The sequence below is a fragment of the Branchiostoma floridae genome, chromosome 5 (genome assembly GCF_000003815.2).
Source record: "Branchiostoma floridae strain S238N-H82 chromosome 5, Bfl_VNyyK, whole genome shotgun sequence".
Lineage (NCBI taxonomy): Eukaryota > Metazoa > Chordata > Leptocardii > Amphioxiformes > Branchiostomatidae > Branchiostoma > Branchiostoma floridae.
In genome coordinates, this window is record NC_049983.1 from 19,477,727 (window position 1) to 19,485,078 (window position 7,352).

Genomic DNA, 7,352 nt, shown 5'->3' on the forward strand with positions numbered 1-7,352 from the left:
GAGCTCTAGTAGTTTACGTTAGCCGAATTTATTGGGTGGTTTAATAGTACGGGGTTGGTCTTTAAAACACTGCTGGTGTCATCTGCACTATCTACTCCTCAGCCAATCAGAGCGCAGAAGAGTTGTCTTCCCTGTCATCTCAAAGTTACCACAAGTAACTTTCTTTAATTAATTTCTTTGTTTGCATTGCTTGTCTTAGTATTGATAAGAACAGAGGTTTTAAGCATATTCAATTTGATTTCAAGGCATGAAATTGAGTTTTTCCTTTCAGTTTTCTTAATGATTTCATCCAGTTTTAAGGCAAATTGCATGGTAAAATTGAGTTTTCTTTGATGACAATTTTGACTGTGTTTTGACATTTTCATTCAGTACAAGGTAAAATATGATTAACTTAAATTGCTGGTGTCATCGTACTATCTACTCCTCAGCCAATCAGCGCGCAGAAGAGTTGTCTTCCCTGTTGAGTATCTCAAAGTTAGCGCATGTATGTAACTTTCTTTAATTAATTTCTTTGTCTGCATTGCTTGTCTTGATATTGATAAGAACAGAGGTTTTAAGCATATTCATTTCGATTTCAAGGCGAATTAAGGGGAATTGAGTTTTCCTTTTCAGTTACCTTAATGATTTCCTTAACTTGAAAGGCAAATTGCAAGTAAAATTGAGTTTTCTTTGTTGACAATTTTGACTGTGTTTTGACATTATCTCATTATGGTACAGGGTACAATATGTTGTTTATTGTTCTCCACCATATCTGATTATGATAACAAAATGCACATTGACATTTTGGTACACCCTACTGTTTTGATAACAGTACCTTAAGCTTTGATCCCCTTTTTCCTCGTTACTGTAACAGTCACACAAAAACTATTGTATCAATGCTGGCCAGTTTAAGTGTTTGATAAGCTTTTGGAAACTATGTGAATTAATAACTTTTTACCATTATACAATGTCTTGGGCTTGTGTGCTATCTTTTCCCTTGTAAAGGTGCTTTTAAAAGCAAGAGACAAGTGAAAAGTACTCCAACGTCACTTTCTTCCATAACCCTTAGACAATATGATGAAGTGTCCAAAGCAACTACAATTTACTGTCAGCATTTTCCTTCTGCTGACCCAATCTTGTTTCATCAAATTTGCTTCTATCCCATACACTTGAAAACGTATTGGTCATCCAATGAAGCTGTCTATGAAAAATGGCATGTTCGACAAGTCAAGACTTCAGGAATATTGTAAGGATCAAGCCGCTTTTCTTTGTCAATTTGTGGTCAGTGTCAGAAATTTAAGAGCCATAAATATTAACCACATCTGTCTACTGCAGACTTGGGTTTGACTAACAATGGAGGAAACGTAATCTTAGTGCGCAAAACCCCATAACTGACCTACCATGAATATTGCAGGGGTTCTCCCACTCCCTAATCTCACAATATTGAAAGTAATATATCATCCCTGGAGCTCACAAACCCCTTTCATACTGTGTCAACAGTACGACATAACCTCTGACCCCTACATGACCAATCAAGATGAATGCGTCCAACTTGCGTCATAAATGAGATATCATGACTCCCTTTGTAAATCATGGGTGGAATTTTACTTGCTTTGTAGTAGTAACATTGTTTGACCTATGACCCCGAAGTGACCAATCAAGTGGCACCTGGCGATGGGTTCATACCAGTTCGTAAATGAAGCGGTGTCGTAGGTCGCCGCTCTATGAACTGGGGGAGTGATAGGGTGCAAGATGATGTATTGTGAGGCGTGACCTTTGAACTCCCCAGTGAACAATCATACTGGGATGGTGTTGTGAGTAGCAACTTGGGATGGCCAGTGCTATTCTGTGTTAGCTGTAAAACCAGTTTTGTAACATCCTGCGGTGGCGAGATGCTGCATTATTCTTCAATGGTCAAGTAAAGTGTAGCATCTTATTGTAGAAGTTTAGTCCCTTTTATACACTGAATTCTTATGTTGCTATATTGGGTTTATAAGGAGGACATTAAAAGAATGCATTCTTGGCTACCTTGAAAACTTACTGTCAGAGTAACAGTAATTTTGGTGTGTTTAATTTTGGGCATTTGTAAAGTATTGGGGTTTTTAGATCTGCTATCTCTCTTTACTTTTCCTCAATATGATACACAGTGATATGAATTCAGTGGCTATTCTGCTCAACTGATCTTGACACAAATGAAAGGCAGAATTCATTGTTCACAACATTTATGAGCCACTTGGAAAAAACAATAAACTAATTATCTAGGGCAGGTTTTTATACTTTTGATCATAGTGTTGTGTCTGTCCTTGGTGCTGAAAGTTGTGATCTTACAAGTCAGATGAAAATGTAAGATCAAAATGAGACAGGAACAATCAATAGAAGAATGTTGTATGGAGAGAACATGCTGACTACTAAGCTATAGTTAGCAATTGACATACTTAAAGTTAAATCAAGTTGAATCTAATTAGATACCAGTTATAAAATGAAAAAAAACCTAATAGTATATAACAGATATACTATCAGTATAGCTATCAGAAAAAAAAGTAATTGATGTACTATTTCATGCAGTTCCAAATTACTCTCTCCATTCATTTCTGTTGAATTGTTACATGAAATTGCATCTATCAGTATCTACTGATGTTAGACTGCTTTTCTGAAAAGAACCTTGAATTGTGTTTCTCTATTAGTGTATTCATGTCAGTAAGGACCAGAAAGTATTGCTGTTGCCAGCAGTTGTTTGATGGATGTTTTACTGTCGTAGTAAATCTCTGCTCCTGGCAGGGACTAAACTGAAAATGCTTTTATCTGTCACATAAAGTCTTCCCTAAATCCACTGCAAATTCATCTGCTTTCAAATTTTACAAGTCCTTTCACAGGTAAGCTTTCAGTATGAGATTTGACAGCTATGTCTGTTAGAAGGATGACTGTGCTATCATGCAGTATCACAGAGATTGTGATGGAATGACGCATGAAACAGTGATGTCACCACATTTTGACTCATCATCTTGAAGGCATAATACTTACTCAATGTATCTTCAGAATGTGTAGGCAAAACATTCTGTGAACTAAGATCTTGTAGCATATGAAACGGGTTGTATTTTGACCTAATGGAGCAAAGAATGAAATCTATGTTACTTTGTTCTCATCTGAGGTACAATAATGTGATAACTAGGTGCCCTAAAGGGCATAAGTGACAAGGAAAAATGACTGTTGCCTTGTAGGTTAGCTATCAGCGGTGAGTCGAATGGACTGAAAGAGACAGATGGGGCTTGGCAAGGGTAGGATTTGCTCTGACTCCAATCTCATGGAGCTTTATTCAAAATTTAAGAGTGGCACCATGTTTCCATGTGGGCAAGCACTTTGTATGCAATGCCTGAAGACAAACGGATGGTAAGGAAGACCATCTGTTTATCTTCATCATTGTGGCTGCTGTGAAACTTTCATGTGGTCTTGGCTCACAAGGGAGACAGGGAATGATGCATTGCTCTGCTCAATCTGGCATCATCATTCTGGAGATATAGGAAAATTTTACTGGAACTACTACCAGATTTTCTCAATTAAAGCATGCACCCCAATTAAAGTACCCACTGGACAGAGCCACATGGAAGCGCAGTGTGAAGACTATCTGATTGCTGCCTATCCCAGTAGCAGTATAATAAAAAATGGATACTACTGCTACTACTACTAATTTGGGGAAAGCTCCAGACAAATTTGCTTGAATGAAATGTAGAACAGAAAAACCTGAAAAGTATGCACCCCTTCCCCAATCTTGTTGTGAGATTCACATATTTTGCTTGCTATTGTACCATGCAGAGTATTTGATTATTGCTTGGTACAGATTTAATGCAAGCATCGCAAAGTTAGACAGGTAGGTAATTCCACCATCATAGTGAAAAATTGGTTCCAAGGAATGAATTTCTGGTTGTGCATTTAGCTTTAAGTGATCCAAATAGTCCTCTTTTAGTTTGATGTTGCATTAAAGTTTATTTTGCACACAATGTACAACTGCTGATAGTAGTTAATCCTTTTTTCTCTGAAGAATGCCAAAAGGGAAGAAATTAGATTCATGGCATATTCACATATATCCATCCACCTCTCAAGTCAGCTTGCTAATGGTTTATGGTCCATTTTACTTCTAAATGTTCAGCTCAGATTAGAGTCGATCTCACACACAGGTGATTTTATGCCTTCAGCCCTGTTACCTGTAATGGATACACTATCAATCTACATTTACACTTACTCCGCAAGAAATGCCACTTCTCACCAGTCCTTAAATCTTCCAGACAAAGGGAAATTAAAGTGCAAATTGGATGGTGTCTCCTGCTACCAATTCCATTCATCTCCATGACTTCTCTCCTCCCAAACTATCTGTCATTCCGAGCCAAGTCAGCAGGGGTCTTAAATTCACAGCTTTAAATGGCGCTGGAGCTATTCATCAGTTAGAAAGGAATTTGTGTCTTCTTATGGTCGTAATCAAGAAGACTGGTGGGAATACTGAGGAGGTTTGCTACCACAACACAAGACTGGTGATCTGCAGAGATTTCAGTTTGCATGTTGAGCTTTTCCCATTCAATACAAGATACAAGATACAAGATACAAGATGACTTTATTGGGTATCGCAGTGTTGCCACTGAATTTAAAACCAATTTACAATGTTTAAAAACCTCTGATTTGACAGGCGCACATCACATGTGACTTAGCGATACTAACAACAATGCTTTACGTTTGCACTTAAAATGATAAGGGCAGACGATCAATAAAATAACTAACATATCAATAACTTACAAGAAAACAACCATCCTGGAGTAACAAAGGGGGGAAATAACTTGTGTATTGTCTGTAGTAGTCCCATCCATAATATCAATATCTTCTCCAGTTGTCATTGATAAAGACCATGACGGCATGGGAATGTATTTCTTATATCAAAGTTGCAGAAGACATGTCAAGCTAAATTTTATCGAACCATGTCTCATGAAAATTATCATACCTTTAAAGATTTAACTTATAATACAAAGCCTGAGTTATCATCTTTCATACTGAAGCATTGTTTTAGACTGTACAGTTCCATAACTCATTCAACTGACAACTGGGTTACTTGCAGATTATTACCACTGTGATTCTTTTTCCATTCATTTTCATCAAACTGCACTTGGTGCCATTCTCCATCCTCTTAAGCACAAAATCTTTGCAGCCAGCATCAAGAAACGGTTCATCTTAATATTTCATCTAATCTACAGGATATTGCCTTCTTGTAGTAGATAAAGGCATGAAATTAGGGGAAGCAGGATGTAAGTGAGAGCAATGTGGTATCATAATAGATGATCTTCAATGAAATGATGTGCTTGCATATGACTTCTGATGAAGACCAAGCCATTCAAAGAACAGGGGGTTTTGTTGAAAGTTTTTGAAAGTGATTCATAAGAGATCTGCACAAAACCACACATGCCTCAAAAAGTCAAATAGTGAGAAAACAAGATCAAGAATGGACATAAATTTCAAAACCAATTGAAAACATAATGTAACTTTTGCTACACACCATTTTTAGAAGCACATTTTATGTTGATCAAGAAGGAAAAAACTCTTAAAGAATTATGTTCAGAGTTTTCCATAAAATTATGAAACTCAGGAAATGTAGGAGTCTTAATACACTGCAAAGAAATTGCCCTTTGAAAGTTAGCAGGAGATTTTCTGACCTATGGTGCATCTGTTCACACTACCTCATCAACACTGCCCTAGTCCCCAAAGTCTGCACTATAACAAATGGTACTTTTAAAGGATTAACTGAAAAGCCATGGACCAAAGCTGACGTCCGGCATTCTTTTAGCTTCTGTGTCTGATTTAAGCCTGTAAATGCAGTGTACACTTTTTGTTACATCACCAGAAAATACTCTGTGGAATGTAATAGCAAAGAAGAAAGCGAGGTTTGCAAATACTAATAGCAGTTTTGACAAGCTTTTTCCCCCCAGAAAGTGCTAGCTGTAAAAGTTCAGTATATTCACCAGTGTTGTCACTCAATTGTTAGACTGAAAAAATGGTTTCTTTTAGCTTGTAAAATCCATATACTATGATTAAGAGTGACACAACATTTGTGCTGAAATCATTTTTAGCTCCATAATCACGTCATGTATATCCTCTGATTCACTTATCTCCAAATTGGTGAGAAGATAAGCAGGCATAGGTAGATAAGATCATAGCACGGTAATGGTGATGCGAGAAATGGAGGATGTATCTGTATCATCACTGCACTCACTAACCCATACCTCAGATTCAGTTGGATGACCTTTGGAAATGTCATCTTTTATGGGATTAAGTTCCTTGGAAGTGAAGTCCCAGGAAGTGAATTACAGAGAAAATCAGAGGTCTCCGACCTCATTATTTGAAAAGCAGTCGCCTACTTTGAATACTTTTGAATTTGAAGAGGGTTTGTATGTATCATTGATTATGAACAATTGAGAAACAAATATAATGTTATCTATCTTTTTTTTAAATTATGATTCATTAACATAGTCATAGAGACAGTCGGTATGATAAAGAAGGAAGTTGGAAAATTATATTGGCAAGTGCAGGTACAGGGAGACGCACTCCATGCTTATCTGCTAGTAAGACACATTTTCTGTTATTACTGTGGCTGTCATTTTACGCACCTGAAGGCAAATGCACCCCATCCTCCTTTTACCGAATTCCTGGAACTGCCACTGCATGTAACCATTTCTGTTAACTTTCTTGCCAGTAATTACTTAACTCAAGATAGAGACTACACAAATCACAAAACGTCATGTGTTTCAAAGTGTGTGTAGTCCAGTGGTTAGCAGCCTTGCCTCTGGAACTAGAGGCCTTGAGTTTTGCTCACCTAAGGGTTGCATTCTTTAGGACAAGATGTTAAGCTGTGGTCCACTGTTCATTCTGATTGTTGAAAAGAGCTAGGGGAATTTCTCCGGTACAGTGAAGCTGTAAATACTGTACATAGTGTCTATCCTCTCTGTCACAACCAGTGGAAGACTTGCTCCTTACTGACCTAAAACTGGATCGAAATCACTTTTTTTCCATGAGCCCGTCAGATATTGACAAGGGGTGCATACACAGATCATTTCTGGTGACAAGAAGTAGAACTACGTCACGTGTACACATACGGCATGCAGTAGTCCCATTATCTCAACCCTGTTCATCAGTCTGACTGTTGAGTGGATGCCATTGACCTTGTGCAGGACAACATAACTGTTATTCTTGGAGATGCTTATCTCAATGAATGCCCAGTAGAGTGTACTTCAAAGTCTGAATTAGGTCCTGCTGGATTGCCGCATTATGTGATTTTTTTCTTGAATAAAACAGCTGTCTTTCTTTGCACTGTTTCATCTTCAAGATATGAAAAGGAGTAT